The sequence below is a fragment of the Erpetoichthys calabaricus genome, chromosome 14, assembly GCF_900747795.2.
Source record: "Erpetoichthys calabaricus chromosome 14, fErpCal1.3, whole genome shotgun sequence".
NCBI classification, from domain to species: Eukaryota; Metazoa; Chordata; class Cladistia; order Polypteriformes; family Polypteridae; genus Erpetoichthys; species Erpetoichthys calabaricus.
In genome coordinates this window covers 39,397,673-39,424,480 of record NC_041407.2, presented here as the reverse complement: position 1 = coordinate 39,424,480, position 26,808 = coordinate 39,397,673, and the positions used below count along the sequence as shown (strand labels likewise).

Sequence of the window (26,808 nt, the reverse complement as noted above, 5' to 3'; positions counted from 1 at the left end):
ATGACAATATAAAAATAGCCATATAAACATATGGTTTCTACTTCGTGGATTTTCACCTTTCGCGGGGGGATCTGGAACGCAACCCCCGCGATGGAGGAGGGATTACCGTACTATGAATGCTCAAGTCAAGTGTATTCGTGCAGTGCGCCATTACTGGTATTTTGATAAAAGAATTTGAACAACATATAAGAAGTGTATAAATTATTAAACAGTAAAACATTAACATTTAAGAAATAAAGATACATTGAGTACTACTGCAGTGCTTTCGGGTATACTACATTTTTTGTTTGCCCATTACGTGCATAAATGTATACATTTTTTGGTGTACCTACCCGAGAACACGCAACATATAACTGACCGTGGGAGAAGCATGTGATTTTAAACACGCGTTGAGTTCATCTGCTGGTGTCCCTCTTGGAATAACTGGTAATGTTTGACGAAAATCTCCTGCGAATAAAACGACAGTACCTCCCATTATTTTGGTAGGATCTCTGAGATCTTGCATTGTTCGGTTCAAGGCTTCATAAGCTCTTTTATGTGCCATGGTGCACTCATCCCAAACTATTATCTTTGAATGTTGCAAGACTTTTGCCTTTCCAGAGCCCTTGCGTAGGTTGCAAATTGGATTTTTGTCGTGAGTGAGGTTTAATGGTAATTGCAAATGCCGAATGTGCTGCATGGCCTCCATCTAATAATGTAAAAGCGATTCCCGATGACACTACAGCCAGAGCTATGCCACCATTCGCTCTCTCGGCAAGAATCAGGTTTATTAAGAATGTTTTTTCTGTTCCTCTGTGGTCATACGTAATTTCAGTTTCAAACGCGAAAGGAATTTTATATATATAGATGATATCATTTACCAAATCAGCTTTACTGCCAAGAGAGCGAATGTTCAATAAGCAGCATTTAAAACTGCATGCTTCTTTCTGAACTGGTGATATATTTTTTTGTTTTAATTTGAAGTAAATTTCTATTACAGATGCCCCTGGTAGAGGGTCTGTTTTTATCCATTGGTCTAATTATACACCTTATTTTTTGGTTATCAAGTAATTTAAGGTTTGCATCAAGACTAAATTTACTGGATGCCCCAAAACAAGAATTATGGGTAACAGCTTCAGGATAGTAACAGGTGGGATAAACAGCAGCCTATGATTTAAGATCACATGACTGCAGCCTGGATGGTGCTCTAATCAGTCAGCCAGGCAGTTTTGCTGCCATATTTTGGGATAATACATAAGATCCCCTCCAGTTAGGATGTAGACCATTTCTTTTGAAAAATCCAGGCCTTTCTCAAAAATCATCCCAATTGTTCACAAACACTATGCTTTTATTTGCACACCATGTTTCTAGCCAACAGTGAAGGGAATGCAATCTGCTATAAATCACATCCCCTCTATATAATCTTGGTAAGGGGGCAGATACAACTAAATTCCGACATTTTCTTTTAGCTTTGGTGCATAGAGAGATGAAGTTCCTCTTTAATACCTCAGATTGCTGTAAATAAATATCATTAGTGCCGACATGCAGCAATAAGGTAGATGCTTCATTGTCGGCGACACGGTCCAATGCGGCCTCTATGTCAGAAATCTTGGCCTCTGTGAGGCATTTAACATTAACTGCTGGTTTAACATAGTTTGGAATTCTAACATTCCGCACTATGGAATCGCCAATTATGAGCAATTTCTTATTCTCAGTTTCCACAGGCACACTGCAGAGTGCTGAGAATCTGTTCTGGGTCCAAATTGGTGACCTGGGTGCTGAGGGACTAAATTTTGGCTTCTTAGACCCCCGTCTTACTGTTACCCACTCGCCCTGTGGCTGAATTGGTGCTGCTGACTTCGGCCGCGCACTAACTACAGTGGGACCTGGAGAGACTGAAGCCAAATCAGAAGTAGCCGAATTGTCTAAACAAACCGAGTTGATTCAATTTTCAGTTTGCCTAATTGCTATCAGGTTCCTCCAATTTGTGTATTTTCCCGACCAACTTTAAATTAACTAAACAGTTTAGGCAGGTGAAGCTGTCTACACTGTCAGCCAGAAAACCTGACCTGTGCATACTGCAGGACACACAACATATAAACGTGCCCTCAACGGGCATTGAGCAGATAGAAGTTACGTTTAGCGCTGATATCATCTTCTCCATTTTTGTAATAACTTCTGTGCTTTGCCGTTTTCCGTGTTCAGTGGAATCACTAAGAGACCATTGGCTTTAAGTTTCCGCCACCCACTGAGCGATTGACTTTGATTTCTCAAAGTGTGGAAGCACACTGCTTGTAGCTTAGAAATTCTCCCATCCACAGACTGGAGGAAGTTCTCCTATTGCTCCTTGTGATACGAGAGCTTCTTAGTAACCCAAAGGTTACTAGTTTGATGTGAAGGGAGTCACACTTAGCCAGTGACACCACAGAGCAAATTCCTGGAATGTTGTAAGGTGGTGGAGTGTAGTAATCCAGGTGCATGCAGGAGTAGGAGAGACAGCTCAGCCTGATGTCACACAAGTTGAAGAGCACTGCTTGCAGCTTAGAAGCTGTCTTATCTGCATGGTGGGGGGTGTTCTCCATATTGTTCTACATGATGCAAGAGCATTTATTTAACCCAGAGTTCACCAGTTTGAGCCTTTGGTGAGCAGCAATTGGCCAGTGACACCACAGAGCAAATTCCTGGACTGTAATAGAGTGCCAGGGCCAATCTGGTGACCTGATTACCTGCTCTTCACAGTGTGTTTTGGCATGCAAGTGCTAGATAAGGTCAGTGCCAAGCAGCAGTCACCACAATTTTGGGTCTGCAATGCAGTTATTGTTGTGTCAGTTTATGAAGGTAAGTGAGCCACATTTTCATTGAACCAGTTTAGAACAGGAAAACGTTTTTCCTGTTTTCTCTTTTAGAGATTTGCTTGTTTTACACAAATTGGTTTCTTATATTACTTCAACTAAGATTTTACTCCTTGGGCAGTGTTGAGAATTACAAACAAAAGCTTTTTTTTTCTAATATGACATAGCATAAAACATCACTTTCTTACTGGGGTCCAGAGGGTGGATTAGGAATCTTCCAGATTAGCAGAATCAGCCTTCGGGCAGGTAGCGCAGTATAGGATATCCGCAATAAGTGATTCATTACACAGTATTATCTTTATCTGGTATCAATCCCAACATTGCCTTTTAAATCATTAGGCTTCAGCACCAACTTGTCTTAAATATGGCGAGAATAAAAATGATACTTTAAAACATATATTAGAAGAAATGATGATAACAATAATAATAATAATAATTCAGTTTAGATGCATTCATTAACATCCATTATTGTTTGAGCTCAAAGCTGATATTTAATAGTAAAAAAAAATTAGCAGGTGAGAATCTCATTAATGCTTTCAAAGAGTTAAAGTGTAAATTCCAGAGTTGTTGTACTCTGGAGATGCTTTCTACATATCTATCTTACTAAACCACAGTTAATTTATGCACGTCGGACGCACCGAAGCGCATGCGCACTGCGGCCTTGGCACCCGCCCCAGAGTCAAACGCTGCCAAAATGCGGCGGCTTCCCAGAGTCAGTATGTGGCACTCAAACAACACAACCTCTGAGTGCCAAAACAACACAACCTGTACAGTCAAACGCAGTGGCTTCCCAAAACGCGTCGGATTCCCAGAGTCAGTAGGTGGTGCCCACACAACACAACCTGTAAAATACACTTGCCCTACTCCACTGTGCCAGGAGGCTCCCACAACGCGCTTCACACACACCAGAAGCAAAGACATCACGGCTCCACAATGAAAGAGCTCAACTAACGGGAATACAAAACGACCCCGTATGGATAAACACAATGAACGAGCGCGCCCACAACGCGCTTTTGACACAGCACAGGCAAAGGAGGCACGTATCCAAATGGAGAGAGCTCAACGATTAGTAATACAAATACGAGCCCGTATGGCTACGACCTGTAAACGAGCCCGTATGGATACAAACAATAAATGAAGGCGCCCACACAAAGAAACCGCTTTAGTTCAAATAGGGTTATTGAATTAAATGGAAACTGTACCATGCCTACGACCTGTGAACTAAACCTGAGGTAAAGCGTGCACGCCAGGTTGTACAGCCGCCCGGACACAACCGCCCACACCACCGCATATACCCTCCATGATATTTCATCACGCAGCGGCTTCCCACCGAGGCGCATATTACGCCGTGGCGCACGCTCCAGAGTCAAACACAGCGGCTTCCCAGAGTCAGTAGGTGGCGCCCAAACAACACAACCTGTTCACCGCACTTGCTCTAATCCACTGTGCCAGTAATATAGATCACATAACAGTCACAGACTCAAACCCAGCGGCATCCCTGACTCAGTGGCTGGCACACGAACACCACAACCTGCCAGCAGTCGGTGTCAGCAAAGGCAACAGAATCATGTCTCCACAAAACGAAACCACTTTAGTACAGATATGCTTATTTAATTAAATGACATTTCCCCAGACGCGCCCACCCTCCAAGATATGTCATCCATCCAAATATCGAATGGAGCAGAAACTGATTGCCATTCTTGGATTTCCGATTCGCTAGCGAATCGCGTGCTTACTTGTTCTTCCAGACTAGCCAGTATCACCTCATGCATGAGTACAGATGAAAGCTGAGGGACCTTTGATATATTGCTTTTGATTAAATTTCCAATTTGAAATTAAAATATCTTTAAGAATTAATGAAATAATAATAATTCATTACATTTATATAATGCTTTTCAAGGTACTCAAAGCACTTTTATACAGTGAGTGGGGAGTCACTTCAGCCGTCACTAATGTGCAGCATCCACCTGGATGATGTGATGGTAACCATTTTGCGCCACCACACATTAACTGTTAGGTGGTGAAGGGGTGATAGCCAGTTAGAGACAAGGGATGGTGTATCCTTGCTACACCCACAGTTCTCTTCATGTCTTTGGGATATGGGAAGAAAATCCAGAGTACTCTGCAGAAAATCCCATGCAGTCCCGGGCACAGCATGCCAAGTGCACACTGCCAGTGATGAACCTCTGGAGCTGTGAGGCAGCACAACTAATTAGATAAAAAATGTGTGTTTAAAATAAATAATAATTATAACTCCCTGAATGCTTGTGATTATTTTTAATGTATTAAAAATGCATCTGTTTCATGATAAGATTGCTAATTAGGACCTAGTATTTAAAAAAGATGAATGTTGTTAAGATGTAAACTGATTGATAATTTTAAACCTTTTGGTTTGTTATGGGAATGCTGAGTCACTGGAGCTTTATTACATGATCTGCTCCTTACAAGTTCATTTTGGGCATCTCTGGGCCTTAAAGGTTCATGGACAGACTTACTGGCTGGTCTGTAGTCACGCGCTGCTTATTCCTATTTATTCGGTTGTTGGTAGTGGTGAACGCACAAGAGGCAGAATTAGTACAATAAATGGGTAAAGTGTGTGCTGGGCAAACCGAGAGAATTATGCCTCAAGAAATTGGTTGAGGGTGGAAGGTCAGAGCAGGGTCAGATTCTCAAAAGTCTAATGAGGAGGTGAATGACCAGTAAACATATCCTGAACTTTTGTGATGGGAAAAACTTTTAAATCTCAATGTTATTCTTTTCTGCCATCAAAGGCGACATTGTGCAGGGCTCCAGAAGAACATACTAGTCTCTGAAAGAGCCTCTTTCTTTTTCTCCCTTTTTGCTGTCTTTCTCTTGATCTCACAACAGCTGCTTTCGATGCCTGGAGCCCAACCACAATTCCTCGATTTATTTAACCCTTTGTGAGCAATTTGTTCCCTCAGCTAGAATTTATGATCTTTTGGGGAAGAGTGGGAATAAAGTGGCAGAGAAAAATATGCATAACTTTAAAAAAAACTAATCTTGTCTCACCATCTAATTCCATCCTTGTGTTTTAATTTCAGTTTTGCTTCTTTTACTACAGTTGGTGCTTTATACTAACATTTTATTAATGTAAACTGTTGATTCAAAGTATAGAGTAAATGTTCCAGAAATCAGAGTATCTGGGTAAACATTATGACTACGGTTTAAAATTTGTTAACATAGTTAACTGCTGTAAATTTTATTATTTGCCAACGATATTCAACAAAAATACAAAAACATTAAGCTAGTCTTTTCAGTTATGGAATTTTGAAGAAGTAAAATTTCATATAATTAATCCTTAACTTACTTTCTTTTCACTGCATGTATTCACTTTTTCAGTTCATCAAGCCTCACCAGCATAGTGTTCCCTACCTTATTGTGTTTGAGTTTTAAATGATCTGTAGTTTAAGGAGCATCTTTATTATATAATTGTTAGTCTTAGGGGTTTGGTGTCCCAAAAGATGTTGTCACTTGTTTTGTATTCACAATTTTTCACTTACAATACCAGAACTCCTCACATGCAGGGTCCCAGAGACACACAACTTTCGAGCTGCAAATCCTGGCCAGTGTTTCTGGACAAGTCTGCATTCAATGAATAAATAAGCGTAGCGGATGGATTAATTTATTTCTATTTACTGTGAGTGGCAAGCATCATCATTTTAGCAATAAGAGATTTGTGATGTCCTTAGATATCTGGGGCTGCTTGCACACTACACGGAATGGATCAACACGTGTCTACCCGGTGCCGAGAGACATGGGTAAGCCGATGAATGTCATTCGAGGTGGTGACTGATGCTTCCAGTTGTTCCCCACAAATGAGGAATTCAAAGTAAGTGTGTGTCATAAGCTTGCACTAATTTAATCCCTGCCCTTTGTACATGCCATCTGTCGCTACTACCGATTAGAAGGTGTAGTGAGGTCTTCAGATCAACCCCACTGCGGTCATTCACTGCGTAGTGCCTAGTAAATGACTGAACTTGACAAGAGAGGAAGTAAAATTTCTGTAGGTGTGAAGAAGCAGAACGCTCATTACTAAACCTCAAGGAGCGAGAGCAGAGGGCTGGTACCTCCAATTGAGCTGGCAATCCACTGAAACCGAAACCTGTTTTTCCCATTGGATCAATGCATCAGTATCCACAGTTTCCATATTCGAAGTGAAATGTCCGCAGATAACGAGAACTGACTGTATTTTATTTATCTCCTTTTTTAAACCCCATTAGTAACTTCACCTTTACTGTGTTTGCTGTTGCCTAGAAGTTGTATCCATACCTTCATTTCTTCACAAACAACAGGTGAGATGACACTTACTGGCTGAATGATTTCCTGGTTTGGCACCTTCTGAGGTCAAGGTAGAAGATGGTTAATATTGTGGGGCTGTTCAGGGCACATACAGTACAGCCATAAGGTTACTCAGCAGTTACTCATACTGACAACTGCATGAACTTGCCTGATGTACTGTATGTTCTTAAATAGACTCAGTGGCCACTTTTATAAGGCACACAAAACTAATATCAAAGAGAAGCCCATTTTAACTCCAGAAGAGCTTAAATTCTTTCAAGTATGGATTCAGCAGTGTGCTGGAAATATTCCTCAGGAATTTTGGTGTATGCAGACGTGACTGTTTCATGTAGACCCTGTAGATTTATTAGCCACATATTCATTCATTGAGACTGCCATTCCATTGGTGGTCTACTGGACAATGCAGAACATTGAAGTTAACTGAAAAAAGTTAGTCTGTGGCCATAAAGAAATGCAACATGTAAGCAAAAATGCAAAGGTACTTGGTGACATTCAAATGCTACTTGGTAATAATTACAAGCCCTAAAGTGTACCAACAGAACATTCCACCACCAGTCAGTTCCACTGACCCAAGGGAGGATGGACTCTGGAATGCATGCTGTTTACATCAAATTCAAATGCTGTATCTGGATATCCAGTAGAAATTAAGTTTTGTTGAAGCACATGACATTTTTCCTATTATCATTCATCATTTTTGGCTATCACATACCCAATAAAACCTCATCCTCATGCTGTAGCCGATTACCTTCAAGCTCCCTTGCATTGCTCATTCAAAAATGGGGTTCTAGTAAAGAGCGGCTATCTGAGTAGTTTGTAACCTTTGTTGTTTGCTTGATTGGGTTTAACCATTCTCCTCCAATGACCAGAGCTGCCACTAATACAGTATCATTTTATGTATCTCACCATTCTTTTTTCAAATTCTTGAGAGTGTAGAGCATAAAAATCACATTAAGTTGAGAAGCTAGAACCACCACATCTGACGGCAACAGTAATGCCATGATCAAAGTGGTTTAGACTACATGTAATAACAATTCAAACTACACCTAAACCTGCTGACCACATTTACATGCTATATAGACAGATATGCAGCCACATGATTAGAGAAGCAGGCTATTAGGGTGAACAAGCAGCTATACTTTTTATAATGCAATATGGCTACTGAGTGTATGTAGCATGGTGACTACTGCTATTGGGAGATATGAATTAAAAATATCATTGAACTGTGCACATAAGACAATCAGCTGAACTACAGAACTTGAAGTCAAATACTGAAACCAGTCATTCAGATCTAGGCTCTTATTTTGCCACATCAGACATTGCAAAATGGTTTATGCACCAGAGCAGGTCAGTATTTTTCTGTCCTTCACTTTATTTCTTTATATATATAAATTTTAATTCAGCATATGATGAAAATAGATCCAAATTGGATTACCCAATATCAAAATTGTTCAGACGTTGTTAGGCCAGTCAAAGATGTTATATGTGCATACACTTAAAAAAAAACATAACTGATTGGGACAGATGTGACTGTTGGTGGCCACTCAGCTGACCATATCATTCTCTTTCAAGGAACCTCTCCCATCCATGGCAGAGCAGGGGCTATATGGAGTAGTGGTTAAGGCTTTGGACTTCAAACCCTGATGTTGTGGGTTCAAATCTTGGTACTGTGACTATGTGACCATGAGCAAGTCACTTGACCATTCTGTGCCCAAATTGGAGAAAACAAAAGAAATGTAACCAATTATGTCCAGAATGTTGTAAATTGGTAAAGGTGCCTGCAAAATTAGTTGTGGGAGATGGCCCTGACACAGACAGGCAGACATAGATGGTTCAAACACCAACACACGTTTATTATACATTTCCAATATGAACAACTGCATGCACAACCCAGTGCCCCTGCACCAATCACCCTTAGTCCAGGCCTGTCTCTGCAATGCCTCTCTTCTTGACCGCCTCCACTCCTCTCCACCAAGCTCTGTCCTCTTCCACCCGACTCCAGCCATTGAATGGAGGGAGGCAGCCCCTTTTATCTTCACCCGGATGTGCTCCAGGTGCCTCCCGATAAACTTCTGCCGGCACTCCCTGGTGTGGCGGAAGCGCCGGCTGTGCACCCGGAAGCACTCCGGGTGTCCCTGGTCTTCGTCCCCCCAGCACTTCCGGGTGTGGTGGAAGTGCTGAGGACCAGGGCTTTCCAGGCATTTGGGCACCCCCTGGCAGCTTCCATGATCCTTTCCTGTGATCCCCATAGCCACCAGGGCGGTCGCCCCCTCGTTGTCCAGAGAAGGCGTAATCCCTCTTTCAGTCCTTCCTGGCGTCCCGGCTGGGTACCGCCCCCAGCCACTCGCCACATAGTAAATAAAAATAAATATGCACAAACCCATAGTGGGCATAGTGAGTCATAGATAGAATAGAATAGAATGCCTTTTATTGTCACTATACACATGTACAATGAGATTAAAAGCAGCTCCTCCAGTGCAGACATATATGTAGAACACAAAGAATAAATAAACAAATGGTGCAAAAAGTTAATGCACAGTTGATGTATAGAAGTTTTTTGATGTTGATGTTTTTTGCTCTGTTGAGGCAGCAGGAGGTATAAATGTCCATCAGGGATGGGAGAGGGCAGCCAATGATCTTCTGTGCTGCCTTTACTACTCTCTGAAGCCTCTCCCTGTCTGCCATGGTGCAGCTGCCGTACCATACTGTGATACAGTACGTCAGCAGGCTCTCAATGGACGAGTGGTAGAAGGTCAGTAGCAGGTTGGAGTCCAGGTTGTGCTTTCTGAGGACCTTCATGAAGTGTAACCTTCTTGATGACTGCTGTGATGTTGTCTGTCCAGGAGATGTCAGCGGAGATAAGGACGCAGAGAAACCGAAAGGTATGGACCCTCTCCACACATTCGCCGTTGATGAAAAGGGGGGCTAAGTCGGTGCTGTGCCTCTTGAAGTCAACAATGATCTCCTTGGTTTTCCTGGTGTTCAGAGCCAGATTGTTCCTTGAACACCAGGCTGCCAACTTCAGGACCTCCTCTCTGTAAGCTGCCTCGTCTCCCTTTGAGATGAGTCCGACCACTGTGGTGTTGTCAGCAAGCTTGACGATAAGGTTGTTGTGGGCCGTACTGCAGTCGTGGGTGTAGAGACAGTACAGGAGGGGGCTCAGCATACAGCCTTGTGGGGTACCGGTGTTCAGTATGCGAATGGAGGAGAGGTGGGTGCCGAGTCTCACAGTCTGGAGCTGGTTGGTAAGAAAGTCTTTTATCCAGACACATGTGGGGGGGGGAGGCCAAGAATGACCAGCTTGGTGATGAGAATGTCAGGAATGATTGTATTAAAAGCTGAGCTGTAATCCACAAAGAGCATCCGGACGTAGCTCTGCTGCTGCTCCAGATGGCTCAGCACAGAGTGGAGAGCTACGGCGATGGCATCTTCTGTGGATCTGTTCGCGCGATATGCGAATTGGTAGGGATCGTAGTCTTGGGGGAGATAGTCCTTGATGTGCTGGAGAACCAGTGTCTCGAAGCACTTCATGATTACCAGAGTGAGAGCCACAGGGCGATAATCATTTAGGCTGATGAGATGGGAGACTTCTTCGGCACTGGTATGATTGTGTCTGATTTTATGCAGGATGGAATGACTGCCTGGGCTAGGGAGAGGTTGAAGATTTTGGTGAAGATAAAGGTGAGCTGGTGGGCACACACACTGAGCACCCTACCAGGTACTCCATCTGGACCGGAAGCCTTCTTGGGGTTCACTGCCAGGAGCACCCGTCTGACATTGTGTCCCTTTACAGTGAGTGGAGTGGTACAGGAACCCGGTGAGGGTGGGAGCAGGGCTGGAGCAGGTGAGTGCTGCTGCTGTGATGATTCAAAGCGAGCAAAGAAGCAGTTTAGCTCCTCTGCTAGCAGCACACTCAGATCTCCTGTTGTTGCATCACAGCCTCTGTAGTTTGTATTGTTTTGTATTCCCTGCCACACCTTCCATGTATTGTGGCTGGACAGGTGGGACTCTATGCTTCTCTTATGGTCTGTCTTGGCTTTATTAATGCTACTTTTCAGAGTGGCTTGGGAAGCCTTGTACAGAGCTCTGTCACCTGACTTGACCTAGCTTTTGAGATCAATTGGGGGATGGTCATTTTATAGACACAAATCCTTAACAGTCTACATAAGTGTGATGTCCAAGTAATAGAGCCTACTGCCTTCTTTCTTCTCAGCAATCTAGCCTCTTTCATTGCAGTAACCATGATCAAGAAGTACATTTACCACTGTATGCTGATTAGAGACCTATATCCCCACAATACTTCAATTTTCAAATCAAGTAAGCAGGACATTTCATTATCACAATACTATTTGTAATGACGTAGCAGTCAAGGCAAGTTACTTGTCTTGTGAGACAAATGAATGTCAACATCCTGTAGATGGCTATCAACAATAGCCTGCAACAGCGTTACTCAGGAAATTTTCCTCCTCACTTATCATCCATCTCAAACACAGCCTCTTCACAAATTGGCTTTCACATATGCCATTAACATCTTGTCTTTTTCTGGTAAAAACAACACACAGAAATTAACCTTTTTTATTTTTAAACATCAATTTTAGTTCATTACATCTAATTTACCAAATGTGTGCTGACCTTCCAGCGTAGACGTGCTTGCCTTTTTTTGTGAGTCAATAATGTGCTGCCTGACAGAGCCCAAGCTATAGGAATGGTTAACAGGTAGAGAGAGTTCAGCTACAATCTCTGCCCTTTCTCCCTTTTTTCCATTCAGTTGAGGTATGTACAGTATATTAGACACCAAATAGACAAACTTCTGTTCTGTTTGTGATGTCCAAAACACGTGTGTTCCTTATTCCTTGTTGCTGAATTATATGCATTATACTTGAGCCTGAAGAGCATTCATTGGATGACTGCTGTCATTTGCCCAGAGCCCGCCTCTGTGACTGAAGACAAAGTCAAACTTGCTTGATCTTGTCAGTGTGAGTTGTGGATTAGCTGAAGTGAGTCACTGAGCAAGTCACATTACATGATCGTCCGTCAGAGGAGCACACCGCCAACTACCTCCAACTCACGAAGATTATGTAAATGTAGGCTATGACTGAAAATGGCTAGAAAAGTTGCATAATGTGACATAGCATTAATCTGCATCATTTTGGGAAGTGTTAGGAAGTGAGAGGATGTCTTCTGTGTTCTGTTGAGCTTCAGGTTTTAAATTGGTCCTAATGTATGCTATCACTTTATAGTCTATGGCATAGATTATTTAAGCCAGCTCCACCTGGTATAAATAAAGAAAAGAAAGAAAAATGTTTTGTTACACCCAGTAATTAAAAAAAATTGTGCAGCACTTTTAGTGGATCAAATATTTTTGTTTTTTATTATGAATCGTTTCATTGTATGTTGCTGAAACAACATTCTTTTTCACCCAACCTGTCAGTATTTTTTTTTTTAAATATAAGTTTTGTCTTTGTTGCTGAAGCAGCGGCGCCATCTGTATGGATGACATGCAAAGCCAGTTCCTGACTAAAGTATTACGTATTCCATCGTGGATGATTTCTGTTTGGCAGGGTGAGGTACATAGATGAGTATTTAAAACAATACTAGCAAACCTGTCACTTTACAATGGAGCCTTTTATGGTTATCAGAGCGGGCTGCTCCCACCTTTATGCAGATGGGCCGAATGAATGGCTGTGCACTGTCTGAAACAAATGACGTACCCTAACCTAATTTAGACTTAACTCAGAGGGCGAGTAGTGAACTCTTTGAGAAAAGATTAAAAAGTATTGATTTAACATAATCATTATATCAAAAAAATAGTGGAGCAGTCTGAGTAGGAGTGTGTCAGTTTGCATCTCCTAAGAGTAGAAAGAAAGAAGGTAAAAATTAGTTCATATTCTGGCAGAGTGAAAAAGAAAGAAAAGTCAACATGTTAACTACAGTTCTAGTTTATACTGTACATCAAGAGTTCACCAAATATAGTCTAAAAAAGGGAACTAAAGGTGAAAATGGGTAAGGAAAGGAGATGAACCACACTGTGCAGAGGTGAAAGGTGAAGGTGAGTAAAGTAGCAGACTGATGCAGAAAATGATATAAGAAAACAGCAAAAAGAGTTTTGCTCTGTATATTGTATACAGATCAGTGTTTAAATTAATCATTTCATCCATCCTTTTTGGTTTTAACTTTCTTTGAGTTTCAATCAGTTTGAAGAACCTTAGGCTACAGTTAGACTCGGGTCCACACGTTTATTAATATTTATTTGCAGCCCACATCAAAAACTCTAACTAAACATAAGGAATTATACTGTACATGAGTGACTCAGTGAAATGAGTCCTTGCTTATCATTTCCAAACAGAATGGCTCTAAATCTCCTATTTAGTCTTGATGGTTCCTTTAACACACTGTGTCTATTATTGGCTCTTATGTTCATTATTTTTATTTGCTGTGAGGTAACATAATCATGCATAAGTAAGAAATTTTACCAGAATCATAAGGAAGGGTTGATTTATTGGTCCAAAACTGGATGTGACCGCCGGTTACAGATCAGATAGATAGATAGATAGATAGATAGATAGATAGATAGATAGATAGATAGATAGATAGATAGATAGATAGATAGATAGATAGATACTTTATTAATCCCAAGGGGAAATTCACATACTCTAGCAGCAGCATACTGATAATAACAATATTAAATTAAAGAGTAATAAAAATGCAGGTGAAAACAGACAATAACTTTGAATAATATTAACAGCTCACCAGGCTCCACTCTTGTTTGCCTACAAGGCTCATAGATTATATAAGTAGATGTCTGTCCGTTCCTCCTTTTTCCACACACTCTTTGCAGTGAATTTTATTTCTACTGACTGTGTGCCATGCCTTGAGGTCTCTCAGGTCCTTATTAGTGTCATGTTGCACATCCAGGCAGACATTGTACAGCTGCTTCTCCAGGGACACATGGCTAAAGAGAGGTCTGAAGCAAATAAACCCAGAATGTCCCACACATACTCTTTTGAAAATAAGAAAGCAATTCTATTGTCATCCCTAGTAGATATCAGTCATGTGCAGCTTGAAATTTCCTTGAAAGGTAACATGAATTATATTGTTGTGCAGTCAGACTGCTGAGGAGACTGGGTATTGTAGGTGATATGTCTTAAGACCATGTCAACTGCTGCAATGGCAGTGTGCTGTTTAATACTGACTTTTTTGGCTTCTTTTGGCTTACTTTTAGTTAACTTGCTTTTAAAACTCAGACAAACAAAATGAGATGCAAAGTGAGCCAACAGATGACTGAGGCCTCAAACCTCTACCATTGTTATATCAACCGATTTCTTAATTAGAAGTTAACTGTTTTTGTTAATGAAATATGTTATTTAATTCCATTACTACACATTAGACATTTCTGAAACTGGTCCTTTTTTTCTTGGGGACCTTCAAAATGGACCAGAATTGATCTGTATTTTTCAGGCCCCTTACCTTTATTCTTTATTCAGATATTTTATTAAAAAAGAATTTGTATGATAGACATACATACAGGTGCAAATCAGATCAGATTAGCTTCTTATGTGTTGGTTTGCTTTGCAACTCATTATTCTTTGGCTGCTAATTAAGGAAAAAAAACAGTTAAGGGATCTGAGTCTTAATAAAAAGTCATTTCAAATTAAGGCAAAAGAGGTTTGTTTTATTAGCAGTGACAATTGGTACTGATGAGAAAAGTGGCTGGAACAAAAATCCTGCAGAGTGCGACCCTCCAGGATCTGAGTTTGACACCCTCTTAAAGCATGCCATGACGAGAGTCCCACCACTGCAAAGTGTTAGCAATGTTAGTCTCCCATGCTACTGCTTCTGTGTTTAATTATATTTGCAACAGAGACTATCACCTTTGATCCATCCATCCATTCACCCTGATCCATTTTAACCTGCTTATCCCATTTGTGGAGAAATTGGATTCTGTCCCAGCAAGCATCAGGTGTAAGGGAGCAACAATCCCCAGACAGGGCACCAACCCATCACAGGGTGAACACACAAACATGCTAGGACTAAGATCATCTTACCTACATATCTTTGGACTGTGGAAGGAAACCTGAGCATCTGGAGAAATCCCCTGTGAGCACAAGAAGAACGTTCAAACTCCATGCTGGGAGCACCCAGGATGTGAAGCGTGGTCTCCTTGTTGCGAGGCAGAAGCTCAACAACTGCACTACTGTGCTGTCCATCTGCTTCCTGAAATGAACAGCTAGTCTTCTGCCTGTTTCACCAGTATAAACTGCCAAATCCCTTTCAGCAAGACATGTAGTAAATAAGATTAATGTGCAAACTTGTAATTTGGATTTTTACAAACATCTCATGAAATCACTCAATTTCCCAAACTAGTAGGTATATAGTATTGAGAATTCCCCCTAAGGGATCAGTAAAATACTATCTATTATAGCATATTCACATGAAAAATTCACTGGCTTTTCATGACATCAGCCACAAGTCCACATACAAAAGGCTTCTACTGATGTAAAGAGCCTAAATTTGTTTAGGTTCAAAAATAACCGTTGTTCTTGGTTTCCTGCTTGTCAGTCACTCATTATGCCTTTGAGTAAGTCTGAGATGTGACTCCAATTACTAAATGACCAGTACCAGTTACAGAACAGTGCACATTTATAAAACTGATACAGTTCATGCTGTAAAGTCATATTAAGAAGTTACAAATGAGCTTAAACAAAGCCATAACCTCAGTTTAAGCTGGCTAAAGCCATGGCAGTAGACTGGGACAAAAAGAAGTTACCACCCTGGGTTTCAAGGTTTCTCAAGCATGTTACTTTGAAATGCCTAGGCATGCAATTCCCCAGCAGTTTGCTTACAAGGCATACACATAAGAGTAGATGATGCCTTTATCTTAATGATTCCGAAGCCTACTACTGCCTCTTTTATATCATGTTCCTTGTTTCTTCCCATAGTTTCTAATAATATCTAGTTTTTTTTACTTATTGAATCTAACTGACAGGCGATCTTATTTAAGGCTTCACTACTGCATGTTGAAGTTGGTGATCAGCAACACGGGCATCCATATGCCTTGTTTAGGTATTGAGACCCTACACTTTAATATCTGGTTGACCTACATTTTGTCTCATTGCAAGCTTTAAGAGTTTAGAGGTGGGTATCTACTAGGCTGGGACATTGGCTAGGCATGACTTTCTTCCTGTTTCTCTAGCTTTATTTGCTCTAGATGCTTCTTTCCCCAGACAATTCCTTTTTCTATGACAACGCATGTGTAATGTCATTTCATGTTATCTTCTAATCCGCTCTATCTAGGCCAAGGTTGCTTTAGCGGGGAGCTTTTCCCACCTGGCATAGGGCGCCAGTCCATTGCAGGGTGAACATACACACCAAACCCACAAGTCTTTGGACAGTGGATGGAAACCCACGCAAACACCAGGAGAAAATGCAAACTCCACTCAGAGAGGATCCATGATGTGAGCCCTGGTCTCCTTACTGCAAGGCACAAGTGCGCACCACTGCACCACCCATGTGTAGTACAGTTTTCAGATTATTCAACAAATTCTCAATGGGGCTGAGGTGAGGACTTTGACTTAGCCATTCTTTGACTTTCACTCTTTTTTGCTCATGAATCACTACAGTGTTGTTTTGGTGGTGTGCTTGTGAACATTGTCTTACTGAAAGGTGAATCTCCTTCCAGGCTTCAGATTTTTTAGCAGACTATAACAAGCCCCCTTGCACTATTTACAGTACTCCACACCATTCTTTTTTTTTTCTTCTCTGTATCTGTAGCAGGGTGTTACATAATGATATAGAGATAAGGGGATGATTTTTGGTGTATAGGTTTGAGGTTTGGCCTAAAAGCTCAGTTATGTTCTCATTGAATCACAAGATGTTTCCCCAAATATGGGTGGATGCCTCTTGTTCTTCTGGCTCACTTTCTACAAGTCTTAAGCTGATACTTTTTGAGCAACCATTTCTTTTTTGTCACCTCACATATATATAATAAGTTACTGTTTTAGAGAGCTCTTCTTATTAGCTGGCTGATGCTCCCTTTCTCCAGTTTCAGTCGGTGCTCTCTGAAGTTCTTTCAGGTTATATTTTGACATTTTCCCATTGGGATTAATAAAGTATCTATCTATCTATCTATCTCATTGTCTTCCCTCATAAATGTCCACTTCTGTTCAGATGCTGCGTTTTTACAGGCAGTATCGAGGTGAAGTCACAATTTTCATTATATTTTCTTATCATTAAATAGCCTTTTTCTAATCTGTTAATTTTAATGTTCTTTATTATTTTTTTCATATTCACTGTGTCACTTATCACTCCTAACCAAACTGGAGTTTTCATCCAGGAATGTGACAGTGACTACAGTGGTACGGAGGATAAGAGCAGTGGTAAGAAGTGATGTCTTTGTTAGGGTTCCCACACCACAGGGTTCTGTATACCTATGTTAACAGTGCATTTATCAGGTTTTCACTTTTCTTTATGGTATTTGCTGACTAAAATTTTAAAATGAGTGAGTGTTTTAGAAAGGAACTGTATATTACTGTATCTTTTCATAAAAAGCAGTGACTATAATTTATGAGAAGGACATTAACCAGAGGGCTAGCTAGTCTCGTGAAAATGAGAATGTTTTGCTTTTCTGCCACTAAAGAAGTAAGGCAAGAGATGTACCCCAAGTGTCACCACCCAAGTACTCAAAAAGATGAGCAATGGTGTGGAACAGATTCAGCCTTCACAGCATACTGTTTTACTGTATTTAGTAAACAGTTAGGGTAATTATATACTTAAGCAAAATCACTGTTTTGACTGACAAGAATGAGTTAATGACAATGAGACAGGTAATGTGGTGTAGTGACTAATATGTAATATGTCTTGAAATCACAAGGCCACAGGTTCAAATCCTACCTTTGCATTTCCGGTTCACCTGAGTACCAGTAGTTTTGTGAATGTTTTTCAGGTCTTCACTCATCTTAGAGGCAGTGTCATTATGTACAGTAAAGGCAGATTGACTGACTGCAGCTATCCCAAAAAACAGCCATACAGAGCTGGAGTTCACATTAGGGGTCTTTCTCCTAACTGACATGGTGTCTAGAAAAATGATCCCAGGTAGGTATGATGAACAAATTAAGTGGTAGTGGAACTGTGTGCACTGAGTGGTGGTGTTAGGCAAACTGAGACAGACAAGGCTGTTAGGAAGAACAGGGTCAACTGGCTCAATAATAGCAATAACGTGTGTGTTTTTCCTACAATGACACTGAAGTATTTTTTAAACCTGTTTCTGGTGGATTCAGATGACTTATAGCAGTTATTGAAGAGAAGGATTAGTTTTTGCCAGGGACAATGGCAGACGTACAGTACTCAGTGTGCGGTATGAAGTTCTGGTAAGTTGAGGGATGTTATTTTTAATGACACAGACGTTTTTTAAGAGATGCCTTTATGTGGTTTTGCTTTACATCTGGAGGCTAATACAGCTGTGTAAAAATAGAATAGTAGCTAATACTTTCCTAACCTAAAATGTATTTGATTTTTTCCATTAAGTCTTCAACACCACATCTACCCATTCCCTCTCTCCACTTTTATCACCCCAGACCATTTTTCTATTTATCAGTACAAAAGAATGAAGTTAATGCATGAATTTTTACATTTCTTGGTGTTTTTATAGTTTTCTCACTCAGTGCCCGCTTTATTAAATCCATCTACTTACTATAACAGAAAAAATAGATACCAGAAAGCAGCCTGAATTGTCCAAGACGCTGATTCATCATGGTATCATAAGAGCAACACAGGGATTACTGTTACTGAAGTTTGGAATTCACAAATGAATGATGTGTACAATAAAAATATGGCAGCTACTGAGTGACATCTCCTGCTTCCAATTTTCAGGCCAGTTGTTAAAATTCTCATAACTTCTATGAACCTCTGACATCCAAAATTGCTTACTTTGTGTAATGCGCCAGGTGTGTACCATGTGACCACTTATGATTTTCATCTTAAGCCAATCCTGTCCTGCTTCCTCATGTTTAGAATGCCACTTCAGCTCACTTGGCTCCTTCTCTTAAACAACTTGGCAGCCTTTCATTTTCTGCTCATTGTTCATTAGCATTTCAGTAGCAAGTTACAGAAAGACACCCACCCCCCCTTCATAAAACGGGAGTTTACATTAATTGTACAGCCGTCAGTTCAATTTCTGTCTAAACTACACTGACTGCATTGAGTGAAATGACTTGAGGCTATTGCACCAAAGAGGAGGAGATGCAGATAATGACGACGTACAGCTGGAGCTGGAGAGGTAGTATGATGGGATATGGCACATCACACAGATACACAGCAAGTTAAGTGCAGACTTTTACTGTTTCTTGAGCATGTGACTACACCAGTATTGAACCCCTCAAAATCAGTATCATGTTAACACTGTAACATTTTTTAATGTGCATCGTGGTAAATTCAAGTTTTGATTCAGTTTTTTTATATCTTTCTTTCCTTCCTTCAACCGGTCTGTATCATAAAATAAATTGTTCTCTTTTAAATCTACATGCCATATAGTTCAGTTTGTATGTGTATGTCTGTCAGGCGTCTTCCCACATCCCAAAAACATAGATATTAAACTGATTAGTAAATCTAAACTGGCCTTTAATCACCCAATATGAGTGACTGTAGTAGCATGTCCTGCTGTAAACTGGTGTGCAGAGTTGGTTCTTGCATTCTGCCAGTCTGGATAAGCTGCAGGCTTCCATATGTATCCATTTACTTACTGATTTACCAATTTTAATTAATTCTATTTTTCATGCTATTAAAAATGTATCGTCTTATGTGTATTCAGATTACATGAATTAACCTGCGACCTAAATATTTATTTCAATTCACCCAGTTTTTCAACCTTTATTTTGGATGTGTTGACCCTGAGAGTTTTGTGGAAGTCATGAGCATCAGAAAGCAATCTGCTCTGGCCAGGATATGTGGAGTTTATCAGGCACACTCATACTCAAATCCACACTTAATCATCCCATACCACCCTAATTATACACATCTATGGAATGAGGGAGAACACGGTGGACATAAACTTCCAGTGACTAGGCTTGAATCCATTTACCTGGAGGTGTATATCAGCAATATTATTCAAACCACCACTTTTCAATTTACAGTATATTTATTTATTAGATTATTCTTATTGTTGCATTGAAAATGTATTTTTGTTTACTCCATCCATTCATCCACCCACCCAATATCAAACCTGACCAATCCAATTCAGGATTACAGGCACAAGCACTGATTCCAGCAACAGTGGAATCAAGACAAGAACCAGGGTGCAAGTTCTGTTTCTGGAGAAGATGGCAGTTTGTGGCTCTTCTGCTGTTGAAGTGTTGATTTTCAAAGCATCTATAGCTGTACACATTTTTTTGGGTAATTCCTACTTTTTTTAATTCCTGTATTATTTGTGTGTTTTCACATTGCTATGGGAAGTTTTGAAAAAACAAATCATACTTGCAAGTAAATTAGGTCAGTGGTCAACAAGTACTTTCATTTTTATTTTAAAGAAATAGCATGCACCAGCTACATGGACTTCAGTTTTCTGCCATCATCTTAAGATGTGCCGTTAAACTGATTGGGGACTTCTTAAGTTTCCATAATGCTTAGGTTAGTGTGAGTGTGCTGTCTTATGGTGTGGGCTGGGGTGCTTTCTGCCTTGAACCCCTGAGTATAGGGATAGGCTGTAACTTCAGTAAACACAGATTGCAGCATTACAACCTGAAGAACTACATGTGAATTTGTTGGACAAATTACTATAATTGTACATCTAAACCAAACTGCCAGAGTTATGTGGTCCAGGTTTTAAGTCTGGAACCTTGTATCAAATGAACTTCCATTTATGCTTAAAACGCCCTGTGAGCCTTTCACCAAATTGGAAGGTGAACAGTATGTCTGATGACATCCCTGACTGTTTGATTAGCAGCTCTTGCTTAATGCAAATCTCTTGCCATGTTCATACTGGCTAATGTACTATGTGAATCTAGTGTGGCCTTCCCTCACTGAGACACTGGTATTATTTGTTATCGTTAGCAGGAAAACTTTTTTGCATTTTTTTTCTCAAATTACTTTTTGTCATGGAATAACATACGCATACCTCTATGCATGCGGGTGTATCCATGGGTGAGTCCAGCAATGAACTGGCGCACAGTCCACAGCTGTTACTGCCTTGCAGTCCTCGCAGCTGGGATTGGCTATGGCTCTGTGCAAGCCTGGATTGGATTTACAGTTTTTGCTATTCTCTTTTTTAAATTACTTACTTTCTTAAATGTATGTAGCAGGTGTTTACCACTGAAATGTACAATATTTAAAATGTGCACTATAATGACACAGTTTATTGCCTAAAGTCAACACTTCACAGCCAGGCTGTTGTGCATAGATCCCAATTATCCACTGCTCATGTAGAGTTTGCATGTTCTTCTTATATCCCATGAATTTTTCTCTAGGAACTTCTGTTCTCTCCTACAGCCAAAGACATGCAGGTTGGGTTGAATGTCGCAGTATGAATTAGTATACTGTTAGTATGACTGTGCCTGTTTTTGGTCTAGTAATTGGATCACAAACTTACAAACAAGAGGAAACCATTCCATCCATCAGGCTTATTTGTTTAGGTAATAGTTTGGCTGTCCCAATAACTCCTGATATCTCTTCAAGGTTGTCATAGTGTCTGCTTCAGCTGCATGACTTGGTAGTTTGCTCCAGATTCCCAGAACTCTTTGAGTAAAGGAGTGTTCTTGTCTCAAGTCTTAAATGCACTTTCCCTTCATTTCGATGACCTGGATTAGATCTCCACATAGCCATCTCTGCTCAAGGCTAAACCTGGCAGGGGGAGATAACCATGATCATTAAGGTGGTTCTCCTAGGGCAAGACTCCATTGCACTGAGGATGTGCTGGCCCCTGCAATTTCCTCAAAAAAAATTGACAGCATAATTTGTGGTAGTGGAGGGCTGTTTTGGCACACTCTCGTGATTTAACCTGAGCAGCCACATCTCCTGTACTTCATTACACCTGAAGCTAAGCATGTTTGCGCATGGCCAGGACTTGGATGGCTTGGCAATGGAATTGGTATTAGAGAGGCCGTGGTCTGTGTCCCCAGTGCAGTGATGGGGTCAGGTGCCATCCTTCTGATGAAACGTAAAAACAAAATCATGATTCTCTATGGTCATAAAAGATCCCTGGGCATCTGCTGAAAAGAGCAGGATGTTTTCCAATGTCCTGGCTTAATTTGCCCACCATGACCTGGACATTCTGGCCTCATAATCATGCCCTGTCCCTAATTGGCTAACTGCCTCTCTCACCTTCTAACTACCTAATAGTTCAGAATGGCTGCCATCACATCATCCAAGCAGATGCTGCATGGTGGTGGTTGAAGTGGTGCCTCTCTGTCTATGTAAAGTGTTTTGAGTATTTAGGAAAGCACTATATAAATTTAATTAATAATTCTTATAATAATAAACAGGTTTAATTCTCTGAGAATCTCAGAGTAGGATATGTCCTTAATTCCTTGGATTCACCTGGTTGTTCTCCTCTGCACAGCTTCAAGTGCTACTCTGTCTTTCTTGTAGCATGGTGACCTGAACTGCACACATTACCACAAATGTGATCTCACTAATGTATTATGTACTTGAAGCATACCATTCATTTTATCATATGACCTAACATTTTACTTGACTTTGTAATTTCTTCTGCACATTGCCGCTAGCCTCAAAAAGTACAAGTAGTAGGTCCATCCCCATGCCTGATAATGTTATTTTATGACTGAATGATGTGGTCAGATATTATCTTATTTGAGAGCTTGAATCAAGACATAATATGTTTTTGTAACAAAAGCCATATTATTTACAAAAATCTGTACGGTGGCGCAGTGGTAGCGCTGCTGCCTCGCAGTTAGGAGACCCGGGTTCGCTTCCCGGGTCCTCCCTGCGTGGAGTTTGCATGTTCTCCCCGTGTCTGCTTGGGTTTCCTCCGGGCGCTCCAGTTTCCTCCCACAGTCCAAAGACATGCAGGTTAGGTGGATTGGCGATTCTAAATTGGCCCTTGTGTGGGTGGTGTGTGGGTGTGTTCGTGTGTGTCCTGCGGTGGGTTGGCACCCTGCCCGGGATTGTTTCCTGCCTTGTGCCCTGTGTTGGCTGGGATTGGCTCCAGCAGACCCCCATGACCCTGTGTTTGGATTCAGCGGGTTGGATAATGGATGGATGGATGTATGGTTTATCAACATACCTTATGAATATTATATTTGGGAATTCATTTGGTTAGTTAAGTTGTTCTAATGTCTCAACTAGACAACTTTTGAAAGCCATTAGGGTTGCAATTTCAACCCCAGGATTTATTAGTATTAGTATTGTTGAGATTCCCTTGACCATATATGCTCCTGGCACTTGTCTTGAATGAATTTTTCCATAATTTACACTGATGTCCTCAATATGCACTGTCTATGTTGGTTAGATAAATATTATTTTTGGTTTTATTTTGGTCCACAGTAGAGAATTTCTGTGTGTAGATTCTGTTCAAGTTCTTGGCTGTTTTTAAGATATAGATAAAAAAAAAAAACAATTTCTTTGTAATTTGTGCATTCTCATTTGTACTAATTTTACCCATTTAACAATAGTAGCTAAAGCTTCTTTTATTTAGATTATATCTTGTTATAAGTTTTTATGAATTCAGGATGTTCCTGCCTGAGTACTTACTCAGACTAAACTCAATGTGAGGCTTGGTGTCCTGTCTTTAACAACTGGGTTCATTTTAATTCTACAATATTGCCATCTCAGGCTGTTCATCAGCTCAACTATAGTATTCTTTATGTAAACATTAGCCTAGAATTGTAACGTGGTTAAAAGCTATTTATTATTAATGTTTAATTTAATCATCATACTCATTTAAATCTGTCTGTCTATCTGCGTTTTATGTAAAGCACCTTGTGATGATATACTTTGTGAAAGGCACAATATAAAATTAATTTTGATTGATTTACATTTCCTGCCTTGTAACAAAGTCAGAGATCAAGCAGGTTGACCAGGCATCAAGTGTTGAAGGGCCCATATGGCATCCAAACTCAATTCCCATCACCTGCAAGTCCATCAGGCAACCCGCCAGGCAACTGAAGTGGGAAACCATGATGTAATCAGGCATGGGGAAACAATCGTCTCTTTCATGGCATGCGATAACAATCAAAACAGTATGTAAGGGCCTGCCACGCAAGTCACAGCAAGAGTCAGGAGTGGTGGGTATATGTGCTGTCAGAAGCTGCCAGCCACATATGGAGTATGGAAAGAGAGGCTGAATATCATGAACAGTAAAAGCGAGTCTCTTGTCACGCAGATAGAGTCCTGGAAAACTCAACAGTGCACACTAATTAAAACCAAACACTCAATAGGCACCTCTGCTTTGTCCAAAAAATTATGACCTTATTATTAATTAAACTAATTATTCTCCTTTAACAATAAAATATGTTAAAGCCAATACTTTCAAAAAGAAGCAAATTAAAAGATACAGGGGAACAAAAAGTAAATATAAAGGTATCACTAAAGAAAGAATAATATTACAAGAACAACAAAATTCAATTATACTATGATTCTGAAATAAATAACTGGAAGGCAAGGAAAGGAACACAAAATTCACCTCTGAAGCAAAATAAGGGAAAATCTGTGAATGGGGACAAAACCAGAAAACAAAGAGAAAGGAGGCGTGAAATCCAAAAGCAGAACTCAAACTTGGAACAGAATTAGCCAAAGCACTCTATAAACATGTTGTAAGAAAAATATTAAACTGAACTTTAAACAGAAAGATGAAAGATTTTTAAGATAAAAAGGCAAGAACATAACATGAGACTATAAGACAATTTTGTTTTTTTTTTATGACACATGGTTCAGGCAGAAGAAGAAGACCTGAGGTAAAACCACTAAAGGACTTGGCACATTATTATGAGATGGGCACAGCCTGGTGGGGCCATGACCTGAAAAGGAGAGAGTGAGCCATGAGCAGAGCGCAGAACAAACCATGACACTTCTGCCTAGCCTTTCCAGCATCAAACATTCTTATACTAGGTTAGCATATTTTTTTCAAATATCACCTCAAGATTTTGTGTATATATGTATATATATATATATATATATATATATATATATATTTATATATATATGGAAGAGAAGGTCTGTGATACAGTTTGCATATTTGCAGCTGAAGATCCACAAAGGGAGAAAATGAATCACGTATCATAAAGTAGTTGACTGTCTGATTTTGCGACTTCTCTCATCGCACTAAGAATCGCTCGCACTAATCCGAGACAGAGGCTGTGGCCTGAGGGGAGGGGGAAGCGTGACATCAGTAGGGGGGAGCCGGGCAGTTCCCTCTTCACTGTCCTTTATCACTAATACGCGGGCAAAGCCGCGGGACATGCCTTGTGTGTGTGTGTGTGTGTGTGTGTGTATATATATATATATATATATATATATATATATATATATATATATATATATATATAATATACAGTATATGTACTGTATATATATATATATATATATATATATATATATATATATATATATATATATAATATACAGTATATATATATGAAAAAAAAAATTTCAAATGCTAAATGCTGGTTTTGCTTAACAGTTCTGCTCCTGAATCAAACATTTTTAAGGACATTTGTCTCTGTGCTCATTGGTATTCATCTAAATGAGTTATGCACCGGTGAAGCTTAAGAATGCAAGGAACTAAAAGAAACTTTCTAGTTTACTGTCGAAATCTTGAAATCTGAAATTAAAAATCCACTCACACTACATGTTTTTTGCATCTCTCTCTTTAGAATGCTGGTTATGTCGTTCACAGTAGCTGATTTTATATGCCGCTTGTTGATAATTACCTTGTTAGATGCTGAACTATAGCAACAAGGAATGCACTCTACTGCAGTAAAAGTAATGGCTAACATTATTACAAAGATGTTGAAGACTGCTGGTCCTGTTCCCATTACTGATTGATTGTATGACCCCGAGCGAGTCCTCCTTACATGGAAAGAACTGCTCTGTGCTATTTAGTAAAAGAAACTTGGTACAGGATTCACTATGGAAAGGTGTTGGATAAAATATTTATTTATGAATAGACATCTTTTCAAATTATCAAGAAAAATCTAAACTGATTCTGTAAATTGGGGATTATCTGCATAAGCATGTTAAATATATTGAACTTTTGTATTCAGTAATGTTACCATATCCATAATTATTTATTTGTTCTTTGATCATGCTAATAATCCAGTTGGCAGCAGCTGCTAAATGCCCCCTGGTTTTGAGAATAAAGCTGCTCATGTGGTATGTGCTGAGGGGAGTGCTGTTTTTTAGGGGTAAATGTTTAAAGATGGGAATGATTAGCTGCGCACATTTCTGCAAGTTATGGCCATTTTTTTGGTCTTTTACTTAAGCATTGTGAAAATCTATATTGTAGACTGACATGATGGTGCAGTGTTTTCTGTTCTGCCTCACAGTTCGTGGAGTCTTCCCATTTTGTATGTATTCTTATATTCTAAACCCCTGCATATTAAAGTAATTGTTAACTTTTATTTACCCTGTGTGTTATGAACTTGCCGCAAAAGTGGTAAACTATCCAGAAAAACCCTGGATGAAAACTTCAATAGACATTTTTTTATGAAATTAA

At 40.0% G+C, this 26,808-nt stretch overlaps 1 protein-coding gene and 1 pseudogene across 2 annotated transcripts in view; both read left to right on the top strand.

Annotated features, from left to right (window-relative positions):
* Nucleotides 1-26,808, top strand: part of LOC114665083 (zinc transporter ZIP11-like) — a 1,034,136-nt gene that overhangs the window by 920,475 nt on the left and 86,853 nt on the right. The gene's annotated exons all lie outside the window — the stretch shown is intronic.
* LOC114665504 (uncharacterized) lies at nucleotides 21,974-22,127 on the top strand (annotated as a pseudogene).